A 26,131-nucleotide genomic window follows, 5' to 3' on the forward strand; every position below is an offset into this window, starting at 1 on the left:
TTGGAAAGAAGCAGCCCTCATAGAATGCCAAACAAATCAATACTTAGGAAAATTCCCTTCTGCCTTTTCCCCTATCTGTAATTCTGGTGCTCATCCCTATTGAAATCTGGCTTGCCAGGATTTCAGGGGGACTTGCTGTCATTTGCATATTGGTGAAAACCACCTCCTCGGCTGTGCACAGCACTAGTTCAGTTCTGAAACCCCAGAAACATTCATCTGGCCCTGAAATAGAACATTCTGCTCTTGTCAGTTTCTTTACCACGGGAGAGATAACAGATACAGCCTTCTGTAGTTTAATCAGGTACAGTTCATGGAAAATGATACTTCCCAGCAAGCCCCATTTCCAGGGCCTTTCCTGTCTCTGCTTCTGTTATTCTGTCCCTGCATCCTGCCTCTGCTCAGCTTGATCTGAAAGCTCATCATCCTAGGATGTGAATACCACTCTCCATCACTCTCCCCCCATGGCCTGTTGTATGAAACACACTGTGTTGGATGATAGCAGCTGAGAAGGAAGGGACAATATCTCAGCTGTCTGAAAAAATGAGAAAGAGGGCCTTCTCGGTTTTCCAATGCATGTGATGTTTACTTTAAAAACAAGCTGTAAACAGGAGTCAGAGCCTCACTGCCAGTCGTGACCCTCTTGTTCAGAGGGTTGACTGCATACAGGCTACCGACAATGCTTCTCATCCAATCGCTGCAAGATTCAAGTTGATGCAAATATCTGTCTTTGTCTGGCATATGCACTTGATTCTTGTCCTTTCATTTTTTTTTAATAGAGAAAGGCAATTAATTCCATTATAAGCACTTACATGGTTAGTCATGGAGAACAACAGGCCTGCTGGTGAAACAGGTCACCCAAAACAGAGATAGTATCAAACTGGAAGTCAGGGACTATTGAAAAAAAGAAGCAACTCTTATTCAGATTGATTTAATTTTAAAAACAAACACAAGCTATCGATTCACTCTTCTCAACTTAACTGGGCCATCAACCTGTGGTATAGCTGTTAGGTAAAAACACATCTTTACAACTTGATGGACCTAAGGTGTTGTTTTTCTTTTTTTAAAGCCAACCCATAGAACAGAATGAAATCATATGAAAATAGTTCAAGAAATACACTAAGAAGCAAAAATATGTGGGAAGAGATTACATAGCTTGACTTAACTTGAGAACTGAGAGGAGACTGCACACAGGACGGTGTGCAGCCCAGAAAGCCAGGCGTGAAGATTACAGAGTGGGAATTGATACGACTTCAGTATCCTCTGCTTCTTAAATAAACATGATGTCTGGCAGCACTGACGTTCATGGCTCCAACTCCTACCTACTTGGCTCTATTCCTTACTTTTTCTTTTACTTAAATGAGTCTGAAGAATTTAGGGGATATAGCATAAGAAAAATAAAATAACCATACATAATATTCCCCTTTGGGTGGCTACTTTAGATCTTTATTACAAGAAAATTCTTGAAGAAAATTTAAATATAAGACTGTGGCTTTGCTGAATCAAGTCCTCCAGTGACCATTTCGGAAACACCTTCCGTTTGGGTTACTAGCATTGTTGATGGTCCCTATAATAGAGGGACCACTGAACAGAGTCTGTGTCTCAAAACCAACCAGTGTTCAACCAGTGTCAGGGTTGTGAGGGAAAAGGGGGAATCCAAAATCACGAGAAGTACAGATGGATACCTAAGACCCTTCAGGATCGTCATCATTGTAAGTGTTCTCTGCCATTTGCCACACTGGCATGGTATTGTCTTCTAACACAGAACAGATCGTTCAAGGTGCATTGGGGTTCCAGGAGAAATCAGATATCTTGGTGGTGTGACCACAGTGAATAAACAACAACTCTAGTGGGGCATCTTCTGGGAATTGTTCCTCTCCAATTCTCTTTAAATCCCAGATATTCAGTCTGCAGTCAGCACCTCTGGAAGCCACAATAGTTTCGTTGTGAAGTGGCCACTGAACCTGGAATATTTCATCCTTATGCAATTCAACAGAATGCAACTTAAGTTTCAGATTTCTCAGAATCCACAAGGCAACACTTTTAGCTGATTCTGTGGCAAGAATGAATTCACTGTCATGATCAAGAGAAAGGCAGTTAGTTCACTTCAGCAGTGTAAGCATCAACTGAGTGTCTTGGTTTTAGAATTATTGTTTCAATGAGTATCTCAGGTCACAAGTGTCTGAACATTAGCACTGACCCAGATGGAGACACATGGGACAGATGCCAGGAATCGTCTTCTACTACTGTTGGACTCACTGTAAAGATGGTCTTTGCATCCCCAACTTTTCCTTCCTTTGACACAGCACTGATGTCCCACAGGCAGATGGTATAGTCATCTGAAGCATTAAGTAACTGCCCACTGACATTTCAGTTTAAAGAAAGCCCATAGCTTTCCTTCTGATATCCATGGAGATGCAAGTCTGGGGTGCACTGTCTAGAAGGATCTGGTTTAGATGGCTGTTTTGTATAGTCAAAACCAAGAACACTACCGGATGGAGTCTTTGTTGCAGTAATGCAAGGCTTCTACAGCACATATGGTGCCCTGCTTACTTCTCCTTCATGGTTGATCTTGATTTCTATTCCAATTTTTCCACTATCAGAGCCCAAACGTCCAAATTCTCCTTTCTCTCTAGTGTAGCATGAAGCATCAAACTAAACATCATTGTTAAGGAGCTGCACATCGGCTGTCACAAGATGGCTTTGTTCATCCAATGTATGTGTCCCTAAGACCAGTTGATGAATGCTGAAATCTTTCCTTTCTGGTCTAGTTATATCTGGAAGCCACTGCGCTTTAAAGGTGGGCCAATCCAGAGCATGGGTCACCACCAAATTGTAAAGAAAAGAGGCGTTCTTTTTCTATATTTTGTACCCTTTGTTGATCACACAGTCTTCTACCGCATCATCAAATGCTGCTTCCTGGTTGGCCCTGGCATGGAGACAAGCCAGGGGAGGGGTTCCTGGGGTCTAGAGTTGCAGGAAGGGTAAGGAGGCCATGGGCACTTGCTTTTGTCTTTATTTTTTAAGCTATTATTAATTTTAGCTTTTCTTTATGATTCTGTCTGTAATTTATTTGCAAGTTGGAAGATGGTCTATCATGATCTTGACACAGAAGTCATTGTCTTCTAAATTCAAGTGTGATTAACAGGCTAATGAATGTCATAGTCGTTTTACTTTTTACACGGAAACAATAAACAAATCCAACTTGAAGTTGTATTACTGAGTGGAAACAATGCCAGTATCAGGAAACTCATAGTCCAGTTTTTACCCCCACTTGTTAATTATGTGACCGTAAAAAGGTCACTTAACCTTTTAGAATCTGTTTATTTTTTCTTCACAAAGTGACAATAATCATACTTATTCTAAGGACCTCTCAGGGGTGTAATGAGGACCAACTGAGTTAATACCTGACAAATCTCTTTGTGGTCATTAACACTCTTAAACCCAATTATGCCCATGACCTTGGCGTCGGGCAGTGGCCTAAGGAAACAGCTCAGCTAACTGAGCGTCCAGGTCACAAAAGTGATTCACTAATATTTAGCCATTACTGAATGTAGATTTTTTTTCTTTTTTCTTTTTCTTTTTCTTTTTTTTTTGTATTTTTCTGAAGTTGGAAACGGGGAGGCAGTCAGACAGACTCCCGCATGCGCCTGACCAGGATCCACCCAGCATGCCCACCAGGGGGCAGTGCTCTGCCCCTCTGGGGCGTTGCTCTGTTGCAACCAGGGCCATTCTAGCACCTGGGGCAGAGGCCATGGAGCCATCCTCAGCGCCCAGGGCCAACTTTGCTCCAATGGAGCCTTGGCTGTGGGAAGGGAAGAGAGAGACAGAGAGGAAAGAGAGGGGGAGGGGTGGAGAAGCAGATGGGCGCTTCTCCTGTGTGCCCTGGCTGGAAATCGAACCTGGGACTCCTGCACGCCAGGCTGATGCTCTACCACTGAGCCAACCGGTCAGGGCCACTGAATGTAGATTTTGAACACAAAATTTAAATGGTGCTTGTGAATGCTCTAGCCTCTGTCATTAAAAGGAAAAATAGACTTTTTTTTTTTGGCCAAGCTGTTAAATTTACATGAATTTTACCTGCCACCTCCTGGACTTCTACAAAAAGAGCTTTTTTTTCATATTTCTTTTCCTTTTTATTCATAAGAATATGTGAATTTCCATACTCTAATTGCACTGCTCTTGGCAGCATAAAGCAGGAGCCAAATGAGACCAAAGAGTCACAGTTGACCTTTTTTTGCTGTTGTTACTAAAATTAAACCAAGGAGTACGCAGTTCACGTTGGAAAGCATTGTGTTGAGAAGGAAGCAATGAAAAATTGATCTTTAATTTCTTTAAAGCTCAGTGAAAGCAAGGACTTCTAAATAGAGCTATAATTTACTGGCTAATAATAAATGTCACAGGTATCTTGCTATGAACATGAAAATTAGCAAACGTATAGGGAGAGACTTGTTTGGAATATGGCAATTCTAAGGACATGGAACTATAACGCACAGCAGTTACATATTTTCTTTTTAATTGGTGCGTAGTGCTCTTCTCTAACTGGAGAGAATAATAGGAAGTCCCAGGCTCTTGGCCCTGATTGCGAGTGCCATTGAATAGAATGGCCCGCCTTCGCGGTGCCACAGGCCATTGATTTTAAGGAACAAGGTTCATTGTCAGATTATGACAGAAAATTCTTTTTTTTTCTTTAGTCTTAAGCTTTTGAAAGAAGCCTGTGAACGTACCTTTATTTTCTATGCTAATATGACTTTCCCCTTTATGTGCAGATAGGAAAACTGAGATAAAGAGAAATGGAAGAATATCTACTTTTTTTTTTAATCATTTTCCGCTTTGTATTATTTTGCATGTCTTTTCTCCCTAACAAACTAATTACATCTTGAAGAAAAGACCATGTCTTGTCCACCATGGGAGTTGCTCGGCGGGCACCATCACAGCGCGCCATCCCTCTAATGCGTGTAGTTAACGCACACGTGGAAGGACTCAGTTCACAGGAGGCCTGTGATCTTTCTTCTAGTCTCGGGGACTCCTTGAAACGTCTTTTTAGGAAATTTGTAGGAGGATAGTACAGGTTTTGGAGGTTTCCCAAGACCACCTTCACATGCAAGGGTGTGCTGGAAAGACCAAGAAAGGCTGTGTACTCACAGCTACAGTTTATTATAGCAAACACCATTATAACCAAACCAGCAAAGGGAACAGGCATGTTGGAAAGGCTCCAGGGAAGTCCCAGTGGAGACTTGCTGATGGTGCTTACTTCTCCTGGTCATGATGAGTGACAATATTGCACAGAGTATTGCCAGGAAGGCCACTCAAGCGTCAGGGTTCAGATTTCCCCCTAAACTTTACTGAGGAATAACTGACAGATAAAATTGTAAGATATTTAAAGTATATGTTGTAATGATTTGATATGTGTGTACATTGTGAAGTGATTCCTCCCAAGTTGTTAATCAACACATCCATGACACCATTTGTTTATTTATTTACTAAGAACATTTCGATTCTACTGTCCTAGAAATTTCAATTATTCAGGTCAGTATTACAGAAAGAGATTGGCAAAAGGGTACAAACTCTAAGTTGTCAGGTGAATAAAGTCTGGGAAGCTATAGTTGATAACACTGTATTGTATAATTAAAATTTGCTAAGGGATTTAGAGATTTTTATTGGGGATCAACCATGTAGACTTGGCTGGCTACCCTTGGCTGATCTTAGCCCCAAGGTTCTGCAGAGGTCAAGCTGATACGGCATGGGCCAAGGCTCCTACCACAAATCAAATTATTAGCATAGACAATCCCCGGTAGCCTCAGCCCTCCAGCTAAACAAAAATATTCCTATCAGGCATAATGTTCCAAGAACTTCGAGTTTACTTCCAAGGAGCTGGGTACAAGAGGCAAGTTTAATCCTTTATTGCATATACACACAATATCTACTATTTATACTATATTTACTATACTGAGACTATTTACATTATATTCCAAAGAAATAAGAATTAGTTGAAATTGCTAAGTACTTCATTGTTGAGATTCTATATTAAGTAATTATAGCTGCGATTGATGGGATACAGCTATGCTGGAGCCAAACAGAAAAGCTCAAGAGATCCCAGAGCTCATGGCTTCTCCAAGCTGAAGTGGTCCATGGCCAGTCAGTGTCTTCTCTTGTGACCACAGGCCACCAAGGGAGGAGAGTGTGGGACACTGTTTCTAGTGGGAGTCACAAGACTTCCCCTACCATTGCCAGTCAGCCGCAGGGTTTTGTTTTGTTTTCCCATATCCTTTATTCCTGCTAAGTAAACTTGGTCCTAGGGAAAGTATATTGTGTGTCATGGATTTTATTATCAATCCAAACTAGGGACACCTGCTGATAGTTGAACAGAGTGGATATTGAATTATATAACTACTATCTGTGATGACTACAATATGATTGACCTCTTTAACTTTTCCAATTAATTGCTTTAGTTTCTACCAAACTCCCAAACTAAATTAGTAATAAATTTATTATCTTTCCTTTGAGATCTTCCTTGCTACTCTTCTCTTCTCTGAATATAGTCAATTGGGCAAGAATTCGAAAGGCAAATCCAGTCAGTGCTGCTGTGGTTTCTATTAATCCACCATAAATTGGGGGAGATTTAGATCTAAGACTTCTCCTTAGAAGATCTGGGCTTTTTACACAAACTGGTCTGTAATGAGAGGAGAAGAGAGAATTATGATAAAATGATTCTAACAAGGACATCAAGACCATTCAATGGAGAAAGGACAAGCTTTTCAGCAATTGATACTGGGAAAACTGGAGCACCACATGTGAAAGAATGAAATTGGACCCTTAGCTAACAGTATGTACAAAAATTAACTCTAAATGGATCAAAGATTTAAATGTAAAAGATAATGTATCAAACACTTAAAAGAAAACAGATCAAAGATTTGGGACAGTGAATTTTGCAATGATTTCTTGGATATGACACCAAATGCACAGGAAACAAAAGAAAAAATAAACAAATTAGACATTATGAAAATTAAAAATTTTGTTCATTTAAAGCCAACATCAATAGAGTAAAAGGCAACCCACAGAATAGAAGAAAATATTATTATTATTATTTTTTTAATCAATTTTAATAGGGTGACATTGATAAATCAGGGTACATATATTCAGAGAAAACAGATCTAGATTATTTTGCCATTTGCTTATGCTGCATTCCCATCACCCAAAATCCAATCGTCTTTCGTCATGTTCTAACTGGTTTTCTTTGTGCCCCTCCCCTCCCCCATCCCCCTCCCTCTCCTCCCCCCCACCCATAACTCCCACACTCTTGTCCATGTCTCTGAGTCTCATTTTTATGTCCCACCTATGTATGGAATCATAGTTCTTAGTTTTTTCTGATTTACTTATTTCGCTCAGTATACTGTTATCAAGATTCATCCATGTTGTTGTAAATGATCTGATGTCATCATTTCTTATGACTGAGTAGTATTCCATAGTATATATGTACCAAAACTTTTTAATCCACTCGTCCTTTGACAGACAGTTGGGCTGTTTCCAGATCTTTGCTATTGTGAACAATGCTGCCATAAACATGGGGGTGCATTTCTTCTTTTCATACAGTGCTATGGTATTCTTGGGGTATATTCCTAACAGTGGTATAGCTGGGTCAAAAGGCAGTTCGATTTTTAATTTTTTGAGGAATCTCCATACTGTTTTCCAGTGTGGCTGCACCACTCTGCATTCCCACCAGCAGTGCAGGAGGGTTCCCTATTCTCCACATCCTTGCCAGCACTTATTCTGTGTTGTTTTGTTGATAAGCGCCATTCTGACTGATGTGAGGTGATATCTCATTGTGGTTTTAATTTGCATTTCTCTAATGATTAGTGATGTTGAGCATTTTTTCATATGCCTATTGACCATCTGTATGTCCTCTTTGGAGAAGTGTCTATTCATTTCTTTTGCCCATTTTTGGATTGGATTGTTTGTCTTCCTGGTATTAAGTTTTACAAGTTCTTTATAAATTTTGGTTATTAACCCCTTATCAGACGTATTGTCAAATATATTCTCCCATTGTGTAGTTTGTCTTTTTATTCTGTTCTTATTGTCTTTAGCTGTGCAGAAGCTTTTTAGTTTGATATAGTCCCATTTGTTTATCCTGTCTTTTATTTCACTTGCCTGTGGAGACAAATCGGCAAATATATTGCTGCGAGAAATGTCAGAGAGCTTACTGCCTATGTTTTCTTCTAAGATGCTTATGGTTTCACGGCTTACATTTAAGTCTTTTATCCATTTTGAGTTTATTTTTGTGAATGGTTTAAGTTGGTGGTCTAGTTTCATTTTTTTGCAGGTAGCTTTCCAATTTTCCCAACACCATTTGTTGAAGAGGCTGACTGTCTTTACTCCAATGTATGCTCTTACCTCCTTTGTCAAGTATCAGTTGTCCATAAAGGTATGGGTTTATTTCTGGGTTCTCAGTTCTCTTCCATTGATCTATATGCCTGGTCTTATGCCAGTACCAGGCTGTTTTGAGTACAATGGCCTTATAGTATAACTTGATATCTGGAAGTGTGATACCTCTCACTTTATTCTTCCTTCTCAGGATTGCTGATACTATTCATGTTCTCTTTTGGTTCCATATAAATTTTTGTAATATGTGTTCTATATCTTTGAAGTAAGTCATTGGTATTTTAATCGGTATTGCATTGAATTTATAAATTGCTTTGGGTAATATAGACATTTTAATGATGTTTATTTTTCCTAACCATGAGCATGGTATATGCTTCCACTTGTTTGTATCTTCCCTGATTTCTTTTATCAATGTTTTATAATTTTCCGAGTACAAGTCTTTAATCTCCCTGGTTAAATTTATTCCTAGGTACTTAATTTTTTTGGTTGCAATAGTAAAGGGGATTGATTCCTTAATTTCTCTTTCTGACAGTTCATTGTTAGTGTATAAAAATGCCTCTGATTTCTGAGTATTAATTTTATATCCTGCTACCTTGCTAAATTCATTTATCATGTCTAGTAGTTTTTTGATGCGACTTTAGGGTTTTCTATATACAATATCATATCATCTGCAAATAATGATAGTTTTACTTCTTCTTTTCCAATTTGGATGCCTTTAATTTCTTTTTCTTGTTTGATTGCTGTGGCTAGGACTTCCAGGACTATGTTGAATAAGAGTGGTGAAAGGAGGCACCCCTGCCTTTTTCCTGATCTTAAGGTGATTGCTTTTAATTTTTTCCCATTGAGTATGATGTTGGCTGTGGGTTTGTCCTAAATGGCCTTTATCATGTTGAGGTATGTTCCCTGTATTCCCACTTTGCTGAGAGTTTTGATCATGAATGGGTGCTGGATTTTATCAAATGCTTTTTCTGCATCTATTGAAATTATCATATGGTTTTTCTCCTTCCTTTTGTTTATGTGATGAATCACATTGATTGATTTGCAAATATTGTACCAGCCTTGCCTCCCAAGAATAAATCCCATTTGATTCTGGTGTATGATTTTTTTCATATAATGCTGGATCCAGTTTGCTAATATTTTGTTGAGGATTTTAGCATCTAAATTCATCAGGGATATTGACCTATAATTTTTTTTCTTTGTGTTGTCTTTGTCTGGTTTTGGAATCAGAATTATGCTCGCCTCATAAAAGGAGCTTGGAAGTCTTACTTCCTCTTGAATTTTTTGAAATAGCTTGAGAAGGATAGGAGTTAGTTCTTCTTTGAATATTTGGTAGAATTCACTTGTGAAGCCATCAGGCCCAGGACTTTTCTTTTTTGGGAGCTTTTTGATAACTGTTTCAATCTCATTTGGTGTAATAAGTCTGTTTAGGTTTTCTGATTCTTCCAGATTAATTCTTGGAAAATTATATGTTTCAAGGAATTTGTCCATTTCATCTAGGTTGTCTAGTTTTTTGGCGTACAGTTCTTCATAGTATTTTCTAACAATATTTTGTATTTCTGTTGTGTCAGTTGTTATTTTTCCACTCTCGTTTCTAATTTTATTTATTTGAGTCCTCTCTCTTTTTTTCTTGGTGAGTCTTGTTAAAGGTTCATCGATCTTGTTTACCTTCTCAAAGAACCAGCTACTGGTTTCATTGATCCTCTGTATTGTTTCCTTAGCCTCTATGTCATTTATTTCTGCTCTGATCTTTATTATTTCCTTCCTTCTACTAGCTCTGGGCTTTACTTGCTGTTCTTTTTCTAGTTCTTTTAGATGTAGGGTTAAGTTGTTTATTTGAGCTTTTTCTAGCTTCTTGAGGTATGCCTGTAATGCTATGAACTTCCCTCTCAGTACTGCTTTTGCTGTGTCCCATAAATTTTGAGTTGATGTATGCTCATTATCGTTCATTTCTAGGAATTTTTAAATTTCTTCTTTGATCTCATTGTTTACCCATTTGTTATTTAAAAACGTGCTATTTAGTTTCCAAGTGTTTGAGTATTTTTCAGTTTTTCTATTGTGGTTGATTTCTAGTTTTATGCCACTGTGATCAGAGAAAGTGCTCGATATGATTTCAATCTTCTTAAATTTGTTGAGACTGCTTTTGTGCCCTAACATGTGGTCTATTCTAGAGAATGTACCATGAGCACTTGAAAAGAATGTGTATTCTGCTGCTTTAGGGTGAAAGATTCTGAAGATATCTATTAAATCGAGTTGATCCAGTATGTCCTTTAAGTCTGCTGTTTCTTTGTTAATTTTCTTTCTTGAGGATCTATCTAGTGATGTTAGTGGGGTATTGAAATCCCTTAATATTATAGTATTGCTGTTGATCTCGCCCTTTATATCCATCAAAGTCTGCTTTATATATTTAGGTGCTCCTATATTTGGTGCATAGATATTTATAATGGTTATATCTTCCTGTTGGATTGCTCCCTTTATCATTATGTAGTGAACTTCTTTATCTCTTACTATAGTCTTTGTTTTAAAGTCCATTTTGTCTGATGTAAGTATTGCTACCTTAGCTTTTTTTTCATTTCCATTTGTGTAAAATACTTTTTTCCATCCATTTATCTTCAGTCTATGTGCATCTTTTTTTTTAAGGTGTGTCTCTTGTAGACAGCATTTGTATGGGTCCTGTTTTCTTATCCACGCAGCTACCCTATGTCTTTTGATCGGATCATTTAATCCATTTACATTTAAGGTTATTATTGATATGTAATTGTTTATTGCCATTTTATTCTTTAAAATTGTATTCCTCTTTTGCTATATTCTTTTTCTCCTTTGATCTGTTTACAACAGGCCCCTTAGCATTTCTTGCAGCCTTGGTTTGGTTGTAGTGAATTCCTTGAGGTTTTGTTTGTCTGGAAAGCTTTTTATTTCTCCTTCAATTTTAAATGATAGCCTTGCTCGATAAAGTAGTCTTGGTTGTAGGCTCTTGTTCTGCATTACTTTGAATATTTCTTGCCATTCCCTCTGGCCTCAAGTGTTTCTGTTGAAAAGTCGGAAGTCATCCTTATGGGGGCTCCTTTGTAGGTGATAAGTCTTTTTTTCTCTAGCAGTTTTTAATATTTTCTCTTTATCACTTAGCTTTGGTATTTTAATTATGTTGTGTCTTGGTGTAGGTTTCTTTGGGTTTCTCTTTAATGGAGTTCTCTGTGCTTCCTGAACATGTGAGATGTTTTCCTGTCTTAATTGAGGGAAGTTTTCAGCTATGATATGCTTGAACAAAGTCTCTATCCCTTGTTCTTTCTCTTCTTCTTCAGGAACTCCTATGATGCTGATGTTATTTCTCTTCATGTTGTCACAGAGCTCTCTTAGAGTTTCCTCAGACTTTTTGAGTTTCTTTTCTTTTTTCTGCTCTGCTTCCGTGCCTTTATTTATCGTGTCCTCTAACTCGCTGATTTGATTCTCAGTTTCATCCATCCTGCTTTTAATTCCTTCCACTGTGTTCTTCATTTCTGATATTGTATTTGTCATTTCTGACTGATTCTTTTTTATTATTTCAATGTCCATTTTTATATCTGCTATCTCTTTATTTAGGTGTTTGTAATGACCATCTATTGTTGTTCTAATATTTTTGAGCATCCTAATAATCGTTATTTTATTTTATTTTATTTTTATTTATTTTTACTTTTTTTAGATTTTATTTATTCATTTTTATTAGAAAGAGAGGGAGAGATAGAGAGAGAACAGGTGGAGGAGCAGGAAACATCAACTCCCATATGTGCCTTGACCAGGCAAGCCCAGGGTTTTGAACCAGCGACCTCAGCATTCCAGGCCGATGCTTTATCCACTGCACCACCACAGGTCAGGCATAATCATTATTTTAAACTCTGCATCTGGTAATTTGGTTATATCTGTTTCATTCAGGTCCTTTTCTGTGGATTTCTCTTGACTCATTTGTGTTGCATTTCTCTGCCTTCTCATCTTCTCTGTATAATAGAAGGTCTTGACCACTGGAGTCCACTGGGTGTGGTCTCTGTTCCCTAGGTATGGTCTGTCTGCAGGCTCGTCACCCCCTCTGCTCTTGCTGCATAGGACGTTTGGGTATGGGCATTGCCGGTGCCTTCCCACTGGGGCTGTTGCTGTGGTTTCCACCTTTCCTTCACGGGGTGGCTGTGATCACGTGCTTGGGTGTACAAGCCTTGGTGGCCTTGGCCTTCGCCCCACCCCCATCTTGGCGTTATGCTCGGCCCTGAGGTCAGTAGCAGCATCTTTGTTCAGCTGTGGGTCTCCGCCTGTTTCCGGGCTTCCGCCTCACCCTTGCAGGAGGAGCCCGCTCATGGGACGGCTGTAAGTCTTGGCTCCACAGGCCAGGTGGGACTGCGTGCCCACGCTCAGTAGCAGGTCTTCGCCTGTTCTGGGCTTTTGGCTCCACCCCTGTGGGAGGAGCCGGCTCCCAAGTCAGGCCACAAGCCTCGATTTCATGGGTGGGGCAAGGCTGTGCTCCTGTGCCCTTGCTCAAGGGTTGGTCTCCACCCCTTCTGGGGTTTCCACCCTTCTCCCGCAGGCTGGATTACAGGTGGCCTGCAGCTGGGCTTGACCACTTTTGCACGCTCCCTCCTCCCCAGCCGGGCAAGACTGAGGTCACACCTGGGCCCAGTGGTGGCCACCCAGTTTCCACCCTTGCGGACAGAACCGCACTTCCGCGTCCCACTGCTGCCCACCCTCCGGTGAGCCCTCAGCTGTGTGGGTGCGGGCGCTGCAGCTCAGACCCTAAGACTCACTACTGTAGCCCTGAAAACTTCCTCCTTCTAAGCGACTCTGCTCTGAGTGCCGCGGGAGAGCTCGTTTGGCTGTTTTCCTGCTTCCCTTTGCTGGTATTGCTGTTTCCAGGGGAAATATTCACTTCAAATTTGGGGAGTGACTCGTCCCAGGGGTTAGGGTGGCTTTCTCCCAAAATGTATCTCCCTGTGCCTTCTAGATCACACTCTCTTCCTGCTACTCCGGTACTCTCTTCTCTCCCCATTCCCCAGAGCCCCGGGTGAGTGGTTGTGAGAGAGGTTTTCTGTGTGGTCCCTTTAAGAAGAATCCTGGGTCTGAGAAATCAGTCTCTTTCTCACAAACGGTCTCCTGTCTTGTTTCCAGCTAAATACTCTCCATACACCTCTTCTAGGCTCTGGGGCTGTAGGCTGGGGCTTTGTTCCTGGGATTCAGGACCCTCCCCTCTCTGCTAAACTCACTTCCCACCATGCGAGTCTATCCTGGCTGCCATTCGCTCCGGGGAGCTGGGCAGCTCTCTCCTCATTTCCGCTTTTCCTACCAGTCTCAGTGTGGCTCTTCAGTGTTCCTTAGTTGAAGAGTCCTCTTAGTTTAGTCCAAAGTTGGTTTTTCCAGATGATAGTTCTTAAAATTAGTTTGTAATCCACTTTGGTTCTGGGAGGTGGGAGTTGATACATCCGCCTACTCCAGCACCATCTTGTCTTCCTCTGAAGAAATATTTTTAAATCATTAATATAATAAAGGAGTAATATCTAGAATACATAGAGAACTCCTAAAACTCAAAAAAGAAAAAATTCAATTTAAGAACAGGAAAAGGACTTAAATAGACATTTCTCCAAAGAAGATATACAAATGGCCAATAAGAACATGAAAGATGTTCAAAGATCTCTAATCATTAGGGAAATGCAAATCAAAACTACAGTGCTATATCACTTCACACCCACTAGTATGCATACTATTAAAAAATAACAAAACCCAACAACAACAGCAACCAGAAGATAACAAGTGGCCCGGATGTAGAGAAAATGAAATCCTTGTGTACTGTTTGTGAGAATGTAAAACAGTACAGCCACTATGAGAAACAGTATAGCATTTCCTCAAAAATGAAAAATAGGTATGTCACATGACTTCACATTTTCACTTCTGGGTACAGACCCAAAAGAACTGAGAGCAGGGTCTTGAAAAGATATTCTATACCCATGTTCCTGGCAGAAATATTACAATTGCTAAAACATAGAAGCAACCCAAGTGTCCATCTGTCCATCAGTGGATGAATAAGTCAAATGTGGTATATTCAGACTTAAATAATTCAGACTTAAGAAGGAAGAAGATTCTGATATATGCTACAACATAGATGAAACTTGAGGACATTTATGCTAAGTGAACTAAGCCAGTCTCTCTCTCTCTCTCTCTCTCACACACACACACACACACACACATACACACTACTGTGTGATCCAATGTTATGAGATACGTAGAATTGTCAAAATTATAAAGACTGAAAGTAGACTGGTGGTTGCCAGGGGATGGGGAGGGAGGGGTAGAGAGTTACTGTTAATTGGTTGTAATTTCAGTTATACAAGATGAAAAAAAGTTATGGAGGTGAATGATGGCAATGGTTGTACATTATGACTGCATCTAGTATCACTGAACTATACAATTAAAAATGGTTAAGATGGTAAATTCTTTGTTATGTGTATTTTGCCACAATGAAAAAAATTGGGAAAAAAAACCCTACTAAGTAAGTCAAGAGCAATACCACAAAAGAAAAGAAAAATATGTTATATTTTAATATCTATAAGGGCACTTGATTTCTGCTTTTATCAAGTGGCCTTGACTTCTCATTTTGCAATGGACCTTGCAAATTATGTAGCCATCCCTACAATGAAAATTTTACTGAGGCATTAAAAAAATATATTATCTGAACAAACCAGCTAAGATATAGTTAAATTAGCTGACAGAATTCTTCAACAAGTGCTGAAAAACAGAAGCAATGTTCCAAACATACATTGCAATTGAATCTGCCAGAGTCTTAAACCCAAATCAGTTAAGTATGATAGGACCTGGACAGTCGTTCTAACCAACAACATATCTTAAACACTACTCATTACCATTCATTTTAGGTTAACACAATCACATATTTTAGGCTAATTTTAAAACCTTCTGGTATAGATGTTGAAAACAGTATTTTGAAAGCAACATCTGGAGTGTGGATTTCTGATTAGGGCACTTGGAAAGTTAACCAACCAACCTTAGGAGGATAGATGAAAATTCACTTGCATACACAGGCATCCAACCATTTCAACGGAAGTATTTATTGCTCTGGTAACGTAAAACACAGACCAGTCCTTCTTGGAAGCTCTAGATACCCCCATTCCTGACAAACAAGGACTGATTCTCTTCTGTTAGCTTAAATACATATTTATGTCTAAACCATATTTAGAAGCAAAAATTAGAAAATCCTCATCCTTATCTTGACCTTTTCCTACCACACACAACACAAAAAGGCTGCCGTGACACCAGGAGATTGCTGTTCCTACTGCCAGACCACTTAACCTCTCCATGCCTTAGATTCCTTAAAGAAGACACTAATATTACCCTTAGAGAATTTTATAGTCATTCTCCTTTTTCAGTTTAAATATTACTTCCCCTGAGAAGCCCTGCATGATTTAGTTGTTCTTCCTCTTTCCCTCATAATACTCTATCTCCGCTTTTATGTCGCATTATTCCTTTACTTGTTTATGTACCCAACACATCATCAACTTTGAGACCAGAAAATTTACATGCATTACTCACATTTGTCTGGCAGAATGGCTAGCTAACAAGTATTAATATAATTTTCTTTTTTAACACACACAGAGAGAGAGAGAGAGAGAGTCAGAGATGGATAGACAGGGACAGACAGACAGGAATGGAGAGATGAGAAGAACATCAATCATTAGTCTTTCATTGCGCGTTGTAACACCTCAGTTGTTCATTGATTGTTTTCTCATACGTGCCTTGACCGCAGGCCTTCAGCAGACCAAGTGACCCCTTGCTCGATCCAGCGACCTTGGGTCCAAGCTGGTGAGCTTTTGCTCAAACCAGGTGAGCCTGCGCTCAAGCTGGCTACCTCAGGGTCTCAAACCTGGGTCCTCTGCATCCCAGTCCGATGCTCTATCCACTGCGCCACCACCTGGTCAGGCAATATATTTTTATTGATTTAGAAAGGTCTGCATGGTTTGCAGCTGAATCTGCAGCTATATAAAGAAAAAGTCTTTTATTCAGGCTGCCTGCCAGTCTTCTTTTTTTTAAGGATGCAGAACTATCTTACAGCAATTCACCTCTCTAGATGTTAAGTGCTTTTAAGGTTTTGAAATGCCTCTGGCTAACTTTGTAAAGGACGTTTGCAATATTATATTTATATATCTTTTTCCCATCCATATTCTATCCTCTACCACCCCCTCCCAAAGAAATACAGCAATTTATTTTCTCTGGATAGCTATGATTGATAGCTATAGCCAGAAACTCTCTACAGACGTGGTCATAACAGCCAAAGTGTCATTCAGCCAAGACTGATGAAAGCAAGACTGAAAATCACTGTTTGTTGAGTTTAATGGTTGCTGAAAAAACCTCCCAATGTTCCTATGAAGAGATACAAATAGAAGAGTTTAAAGATCCTATATTCTCAGAGTTTGAGTTGTTTTCTTCCCTTTGAAAGCTGAAATGTTGCTTATAACTTGGAATAATTTAAAAATTCTGAACTCTTCTGTAACATGTTGAGATTGTCACCATTTCTATCAACAAGCATGAAAAACACATAAGAGAAAAATTATATCAAGAAAGTTATACACTGTGGAAAGCAACATGGAAGTTCCTCAAAAAATTAAAATTGGAACTATCATATGATCCAGCAATTCCACTTCTGGGTATCTATCCAAAGGAAATTAAAACACTAACCCAAAAAAACATACACCCCCATATTTATTGCAGTATTATATATATTTATAAAAGCTGAGCTATGGAAATAATCTAAGTGCCCACTGATGAATGAATGGATAAAGAAAATGTGATATATATATGAATATTATTCCATTGAAAAGAAGAAGATCTTGCCATTTGTGAAAACATGGGTGTAACTTGAGGGTATTATTTAAGTAAACTAAGTAAGACAGAGAAAAACAAAATGCCATATGATCTCTCTAATATACAGAATTCAAAATAAAACAAAATAAAAGTGAGTAGCCCAAGCTGGTTGGCTCAGTGGTAGAGCTTCGGCCCAGCGTGTAGAAGTCCTGGATTTGATTTCCGGTCAGGGCACACAGGAGAAGTGACCACCTGCTTTTCACCCCTTCTCTTCCCCCTTCTCTCTCTTTCTCTCCTCCCCTCCCTCAGCCATGGCTCTACTGGTTCAAACAATTTGGCCCCGGGCACTGAGGATAGCTCAATGGCTTTGCTTCAGGTGCTAAGAGCTCAGTTGCCGAGCAATGGAGCAGTAGCCCCATATGAGCAGAGCATCACCCTGTAGGTGGCTTGCCAGGTAGATCTCAATTGGGTGCATGCAGGAGTTTGTCTCTGCCTCCCTGCCTCCAGCCTCTCACTTAGTTGAAAAAAATAAAAATAAGAAAAGTCAAGCTCATAGATACAGAGAGTATATTGGAGGTTGCCAGAGGCAGAGGGTGGGGGCTACGCAAAGTGGGTGAAAGAGGTCAAAAGGTATAAATATCTGGTTATAAAATAAACGTCATGGGGATGTCATGTATATATCATGGTGGCTATAGTTAATAATACTGGGTTGCATATTTTAAAGTTGCTAAGAGAGTAGACCTTAAAAGTCCTCATCACAATAAAAGATAAATTTTTTATGCCATGTATGGTGATGAATATTCACCAGACTTACTGCAATTATTTCACAATATATACAAATATCAAGTCATGTTGAATACCTGAACCTAACATAATGTTATATGTCAAGTATGCCTCAGAAAATATATATGATCTAATGTATTTAAAAAATAAATTTTGCCTATGGAAAAAAATGAAGTCATACAATGTCATAAAAAGTCATGTTATTCAGGAAATAGTAAACTCAAAATCTCAAACAACTCACTAAAACTATTATTTTTTTCACAGTGTGAAAAAGAGATGCAATAATGTAACCCTTTGGTGTTGATTTAAATTAAGAAGTATGTTTATAGAGTTAATTTATCTAATCACAATTTCTCCATAGTAAGAAGTCTTTTACACTTTATTATATGAAAGATGTGTTCCTTCAAATCTTTCATCAAGCTCCATAATTCATTTCATCAACATGGTGTAACACATGACATCAAAACATAATGTGCCATAGATCATTCTACTGACAGGAGTCTGGGAAGATAAATCACATTGTCTTCTGTGTTGCCTTGACAGTAACCGTGAATACGCACAGAAAGGGAAGACAAAGAGAAAGCCACAACTGGTGGATAAAACATAAAATATCGTGAAAGATTTTAATTAACATGTATGCACTTCATGTGAAAATAGAGCCCATTGTGAGTACTTGTATTCCCCTTTAAAGACTTACAGGATTAATTCATGATTATTACACATTTCAAATCTGCAAAACTATTCAACTGTCCCGATTTTACAGTGAAGATGGTTAAAGGAGGATGATGCAGTGTAACTGAACCCCAGACGGTCCAGACACTGCCGCAAAACTAACCTTCCGAAGCCAGTTCTGAGCGAGCCATTCCCTGGCCCACAGTCTTAATGATTTTCCATGTGTGTAAAGAATAGTCTCAGTATGGAGTGTTCCCTCTTACCTGATGCTAGCCGAATGCCATTATTCCCTTAGCCTCTCCTTCAGTGCTTTTCCCAGATTGTTCACTCTGCCACAATTTCTTCCCCATCTTTTCAAATGCCAACTTCATTATGAATCTTTCTGTCCATATACAGTTCTTCCAAAACCCTGCCCACGGTACATACTTTCTATCCTAAATTATTGTTCTTTTCATACCAGCTATAACTTCTTAACAAAACCATATATAAGCTCTGTGAAAGCATGATCCATAAGAGATTAATTCATGCACAAGCCATTAATTTTAGAATGCCCTAGAATGAACTCATTGGAATATTCGTTGACCAAAATGAAACTGTGTCTTTGGGTTTGAAAGAAGGAGTCGATTCTTGTTTGAGTAGTTCTCTCCTTTTGTGCTTACTAGGATGTGATGCTCTTAACCCTTTGAGAAGTGAGCTTTTTTCATACTCGCTGACCCCTGGGCGTGAGGTTTTTTTTTTCCAAAAAATGAAATTAGTTTCAGTTACAGTTTTATTAACTTAAAATCATGTTTGCTTGATAACCAGTTTATGGAAACAAGAAGAACATATATTTTCCTCTTTTTTAATGTTGCCTTACACATTTTTAAAATAAGAATTTTTGTACGATCGTACTCTGGATGGTCAGGATGCATGAGGACGCACATGAACGTTCATACTACTCAAAGGGTTAAGAGATGAAGGATGGGGCAAAGAAAGGAAAAGTCAAAAGCAGTGAGTTCCCTCTGGGTTTTTGGTTTTGTTTTGCTTTTTATTTAGGAAAAAAAATGGCCCTGCTTTCTGCTTTTGAATCAACGATTACCTGACTACTTATCCACATTTCAAATTTTCAGCTGGTCACTAAACTTCAGAAATAAGAGATTTTAAGCAAAGCAAAATGTTAAATAATTGTCAGAAATAATAAGAAATTATTCCCTTAAGTGCAAGAAAATATAAAATGGAAATGGAACATATCCATGTATGTCCCCAATATGCAGACATACAACTAAGGCATAAAGCTTGCAGAATTGGACAAATTCTCACAATTTCTATTAAAAAAGCCCTATCTTCCTCAATGATGAAAAGTTTTAAGAACATTTAAAAATATTATAAATGTATAAAATTGAAGATCTAATATTTAGCCCAGACAGCAAAATTCATACCAAAATGAAACTGGAAACGGTAATTGTATAGCTCCACATTTTGGAGGGAGGTCACATTTTAGAGTTCAGAATAGAGTTAAATCCCCCAGTCCCTAAGCAGACATATATTTTTTTCTAATTTCTGAAACCGTTAGTCACCCTGTTTCAAACATCAGCTATAATGAATTACAACACAGAAAAATCACCCCTAGATTGGAAGCAAGACGAGAGTAACCTGGTCAGTCGTATCTTGTTTTCAAGTGCTCACCTCCAGCATCAGATTAAAAATCAAACTTTCTTTAAACTTGACATTGATGATGACAGAATTTGTCCTGATGTGTTTCCCTTCCCTTTCAATATTCTGGGAGAAAAATTTCAATTATTTTAAGCCAGCAGAATAACGAAATCCTGAAAGTTTCACTACCTACCTCTCCTCAGAGTACTGTTAATTAATATATGGAAGCTTAGACAATGTGAGGGTTGTCTTTGATTTAAATAATTACGAAATCTGGCACATCAACTGCCCAAGGATATTGTTTGACCCTTAGTTCGATAGTAACTTTCATTTCACCTAAACCCCTAAGTTTATGCCCATGTTATGTTTATAAGCATATTAAGAAGAACTTTTAGTAAATTTCACTGATGGAAGTGATAATAGTAGGCTCAAAATTTTCAAAGCTTAAGGATCAGGCTTTATTCTTTCTTTGTATCTGAGACTACATGACCTTTGACTCCTTTGACTCTGTTTTGCTATCTTATCACACATTGCTTGTATTCTTCTGTCAATATTTCCATTAACATATCTACTTTCTACATTAACCTCCTATTGCCTCTGAACCCACTTTAACTTGCTTCCCATATAACTCCATGCACATGAAATCCCCCCCTCAAGGATTATTGTTGATGTCTTAAATCCAAAACTCTCTTCTTAGCCATTCTCCTTGAACTCTACAGTACTTGGAACTGTTGGCCACCTTCTATATCCTGAAACATTTTCTTCCTCTATGAATCTGATTACTCCTACTCAGATTCTTCTCCTGTGAATTGAATTCCTCTTTCTTATTTCACTTGACTAGACTTAATGCTCCCTAAATGTTGGCATTTCTTTGAGTTTATTCTTAGTCTTTTTCTTATTATAACTTACCCCTTGAGTAATGTTAAGAAAATTCAGAACTGAACAGTAGTTAAAGTAATAAAAACAGATTGTATTAAGTAACTACAGTCATGCACTCAATAATGACATTATCAAAGTAGGACTGCATATATGATGGTGGTCCCATAAGATTATAATGTAGCTGAAAAATTCCTATCACCTAGTTACATCATACCATCATACTGTCATAGCACAATGAATTGTTCACATGTTTGTGGTGATGCTGATATAAACAGTGTTTTTTCAACCATGTGTATAGCAATTCTATTTCTATAATATTGCAAAGCATGACAGCTATCCACTTTACAAAAGAGTAATTTAAAACAAGTCTTTCAGTAATGGTGAAATAAAAAAAATATAAAAAATTATAGATATTTAATATCTTGTTAAAATGATTTAATTTATTTTTATGTTATATTTTGTAACTTACAGTTTTCTAGGATTTGACATTCTGCAAGTAAGTTTTAAAGGAGTAAGAACACATGGGCAGAAATAGACCCATACAAATATAGTTAACATCTTTTACAAAAGAGAAAAGACAGTACAATGAAAAATAAAGATAGTCATTTCAATAAATGGTGCTGGAACAACCAGACGTCCACAGGCAAAACCAAAAAACAGAGGACTGACACAGAGCTTACATCCTTTACAACAATTAACTTAAAATGGATTATAGAACTAAATAAAATGTAAAATTACAAAATTCCTAGAAGATAAGAGAAAATCTTTATTACTTCATGTTAGGTGATGACTGTGTAGATACAACATTAGAGGCACAGTCCATGAAAGAAAGAATTGGTAAATTGAATTTCATTAAAATTAAAAACTTTTCTTAAGAGAAAGATATTGTAAAGAGAATGAGAGACAAGACACAGCCTGGGAGAAAACATCTGCAAAAGGCATATCTGTAACGGAATGCTATCTGTAAGGCCAGGGGCCACTGCTGTCATGGCCACACAGTTTCTCATTGAATTCGAACAGACAATAAAGAAACAGTGGAGCCAAATAGTGGCAGGCCATTTCTTTATTAAAGTCTTGCACTGGCTGATGAGTAAACAGGCAGGGAAAACACTTCCCTCTCATTCAGAGCTCTCAAAGCCCTAATGCATTCTCCGGTTCCACAACCAGGAGAATATTCTCCAGTTCCTCCTTGAATCAAAGGCCCCACAAGCCTCGGTAGGGCTCCCAAAGCCCCTCAGCACTCTGTATCTGCACTCCTTCTCTTTCCCTGCCAACATGGCTTCTCTCTTCTTCTCCTTGCAAAAACTACCTGGGACCACAAAGACTCATCCTCCAGCAAATATTAGCAAAACAATGCCACCCCCAAGCAGGAAAGCAATCTGCAGTTTGCAATCAACTGCCTGTTTTGAGAGCAAGCACACTTGTGGCTGCCCAGCACCATTTTTTCACAATGAAAGTGAGCAATCTCAAAAAATACAAATTTTACAAACTCATTTGTCCAACACTGTCCAAAATTACAAAAACTCTTAAAACTCAACAATAATAACCCAATTAAGTAATGACCAAAAGACCTTCACAGAAACCTCACTGAAGATTGGCAGATGACAAATAAGCAAATAAAATGATGCCCTAGATCAGGGGTCGTCAACCTTTTTATACTTACCGCCCACTTTTGTATCTCTGCTAGTAGTAAACTTTTCTAACCGCCCACCAGTTCCACAGTCATGGTGATTTATAAAGTAGGGAAGTAACTTTACTTTATAAAATTTTTAAAGCAGAGTTACAGCAAGTTAAAGCATATAAGAATAATTACTTACCAAGTACTTTATGTTGGATTTTCGCTAAGTTTGGCAGAATAAGTCTGTATAAAACAACTTACTATAGTTAAATCTTTCTTTTTATTTATATTTTGGTTGCTCCGCTACCACCCACCATGAAAGCTGGAACGCCCACTAGTGGGCGGTAGGGACCAGGTTGACTACCACTGATCTACATCATGTCATCAGGGAAATGAAAACTCAAACAGGACATGGCTACACACCTATTAGAATGGCCAAAATTCGAATGCTCACAGGATGTGGAGCCACAAAAGTTCTTATGCATTGTTGGTGGGAACGCAAAATGGTACTTGGAAGACAGTTCGTCGGTTTCCTACAAAAGTAAATATATTGTTACCATATGATCCATCAACCTTGCCCCTTGCCATTTACCCAGAGAAGTTGGAAACAGCATCACACAAAAATCTGCTCACAGATGTTTATAGCTGCTTTATTCATAATTGATATTGCCCTAACTTGAAAGCAATCAAGATGTTCTTCAGTAGGCAAATGATGAAATAAACTGTGGTGCATCCAAATGGAATATTATTTAGCACTACAGAGAAATGAGCTATCAAGCCATGGAAATGCGTGGGGGCACTTTAAAGGCATATCGATAAGTGAAAGAAGCCAACCTGAAAACAGCTGCCTACTGTTTGATTCTAACTATAGAACACTGAAAAACAGCAAACTTATTGAGATGGTAAAATGCTCAGTGGTTGCCAGGGATTAGGCCATTCTTGCATGATTAACATCATCATAAAAATATCTTCCTTGAGTCTGCATTTCCCTCCTCGTACCATCCTATCTCTCTGATACCTTCAGAACCAAACTTTCAGACTTGTTTTTTTTTTAAACATAAATTGTATTTCAGTTATTCCTTCTGTAAAAGCCTTTTTATGACTAACCTTGATACATATAAATGGACCAAGGAAAAGAAATACATACAGGACCACATTGTAAATCTCTTGTGTTCTCTTCTAATCCACGCTCTGGGTTGCGTCCTCTATTTGAGTCTGCATTGAGCATTAGCTGATCTATAGGTAGACTTGAGCTTTTAATAAATCATTCTCGAAATGCTCTCTTCTGCCTTAGAAACTGTAGTTTACAAACTCTTGACTTTTATTTAATTCTGCAACAGTCTTTCTTTTCTCTAAATGTCACATAATTTAATCACAATACAAGTTATTTTGAAAAACACAATTATCTTGATGCTGGATCAGCTTTTGGAAAGTAAGCCATTCATAGCATAAAATCTATAAACCCAAATGCTGCTATTCCACCGCATTGAATAACATCTACCTTTTTAATGTGCTTCATGTAGAGAGAAGATGATACCTCAAAATTATAGCTAGATATTTGGATTTTATGGGAAAATTCAAGGAGGTCCAGAGACTTCAGACAAGCATATTAAAGTTTCTTAGAATTTTTCAGGAGCTGATTTCTTAAAGAGTGCGCATGTTTTCTCTAACTCTGTACTCCCTGAAACTGACACTAATTAGGCATGTTGGAGCAGCAAGTCTTCAACCCTGGCTATGACACATGCATGGTGACCACTGTGCGCCTGTATTTTTAACTTTATCTGGAGTTTTTTAAAATGACATTTCTAAATGTATTGCATCCAAGTGCCATGCAGAGGAGCTCAGGCATCCTGAGAAGCTTTTTTTGCGATTCTGATGCAGAGTAAGGGAAAACCACTCCCCTTCCAATGGAGCCATCGAAGCTTGAGGAGGAGAAGGATAAAGAAACTGATGCAGGTTTCTGAGAATCTACTGTGAGCTGCGTCCTATACCGGTGTGTTCCATTTCTCTGTGAGGACTTGATTATGATAGAACAGGCATTATGACCTGTGTTTTTCTCAAGTCTTTAAAAAGTATATAGAATTGCCCGCATTGCAAATTCATGTATTTTACTTTGTCCAGACTTTTTAAAACTTATTTTTGAAATCAGTTGGGATCTTGGATTGTTTTGAATACATTGTTTTCCTAATGATGTTTTCCAGTTTTATTCAGAAATGAGATGTCTGAATGGATAGAGTTTTGTTAGGGAGTGCTTATGAGTGCATTGTTGAAGGCATAGTTGAGAATATTTTCTTTTATCATATGGAAGTTGTATATCTTATAATTAAATGTCAGGACATGAAACTAGATCTTGGGCTTGCATTCTGACTTTCTAAGCCTTGGTTTCCTCTTCTATAAAAGGAGGACATCTTAATTTGTGTCTTCCCCAGAAGCGGACTTTGAAACAGAAATGTGAGTGCAAGTATCTTAGCGGAAAAGTAGAAAAAACACAGTAAGCATGAGTAAAAGTGAGACAGGGAGAGGAGGGGAGCTAACAGAATGTCTGTTCTGGGGGAGCTAGCAGGTGAGTTAGTGCCGTCACCCCACAGGGGTTGGGGGATAAGATACCAAACCTCAGTCGGTCTTAGGAAGAAGGGTGTTCCAAGGGGAGTTAATTCACTGCGGGCCAACTCTCAAACTAGCCGACCACACTGGCTAACACTGTGGGCTTCAACAACAAGAGAAAGCCCAGGGGTAAAGATTGAAGATGTTCAGGTGCTGCAGATTGGATGCTGAACAGTGGACACTAGAACAGCAAAGGGAATGGTAAACTGGTAGGGCACTAAAAGCCTCCACTAAATGGGGTTCTTGGGAAAATTGAATGAAGCAGCACATATCAAACGCTTGAAACATACTGAATATTTAATGTCTGTCCCTCAACCTTGGGCTGCTTCTAAGCTTCATCTACTCATTTTCCTAAATCTCTGTTGACCACTTTTTTATAACTTAAATAAAAATCTTAACTTTAATATTTTTGTAATAATAATGCAATAATGGATGTTTATTTAAATATAATCTTTAAGAATCAAACAATAACACTATTTCCATAATTATAATCTATTCCTGGTGGTATATTAAAATGACAATATAGTCAAGAAAATTACTACATTTCCCTATTTTTGTGTATTTCCCTAGACCTGGCTGTTTAATAAAATTTTAAAAGGTAAAAAAAAAAATGTTGTGTTCCTGCTACTGTCAGAGGGCAAAGTCCATGTAGCAGTGAAGAAATAAGCTGTATCCCATCCTGCCCGTATATCAACAAAATCACCCCGAGTTCAGACATGCTGCGCTACCAGATAGCTGATGATG

General features: G+C 38.4%; 1 pseudogene; it reads right to left on the reverse strand.

Annotated features, from left to right (window-relative positions):
* Positions 1 to 1,682: 1,682 nt before the first annotated feature.
* Positions 1,683 to 5,200, reverse strand: LOC136388207 (histone-binding protein RBBP4 pseudogene; annotated as a pseudogene).
* Between the last annotated feature and the right edge of the window lie 20,931 nt (positions 5,201 to 26,131).

This window comes from Saccopteryx leptura, chromosome 1 (assembly GCF_036850995.1).
Source record: "Saccopteryx leptura isolate mSacLep1 chromosome 1, mSacLep1_pri_phased_curated, whole genome shotgun sequence".
Taxonomy (NCBI): Eukaryota; Metazoa; Chordata; class Mammalia; order Chiroptera; family Emballonuridae; genus Saccopteryx; species Saccopteryx leptura.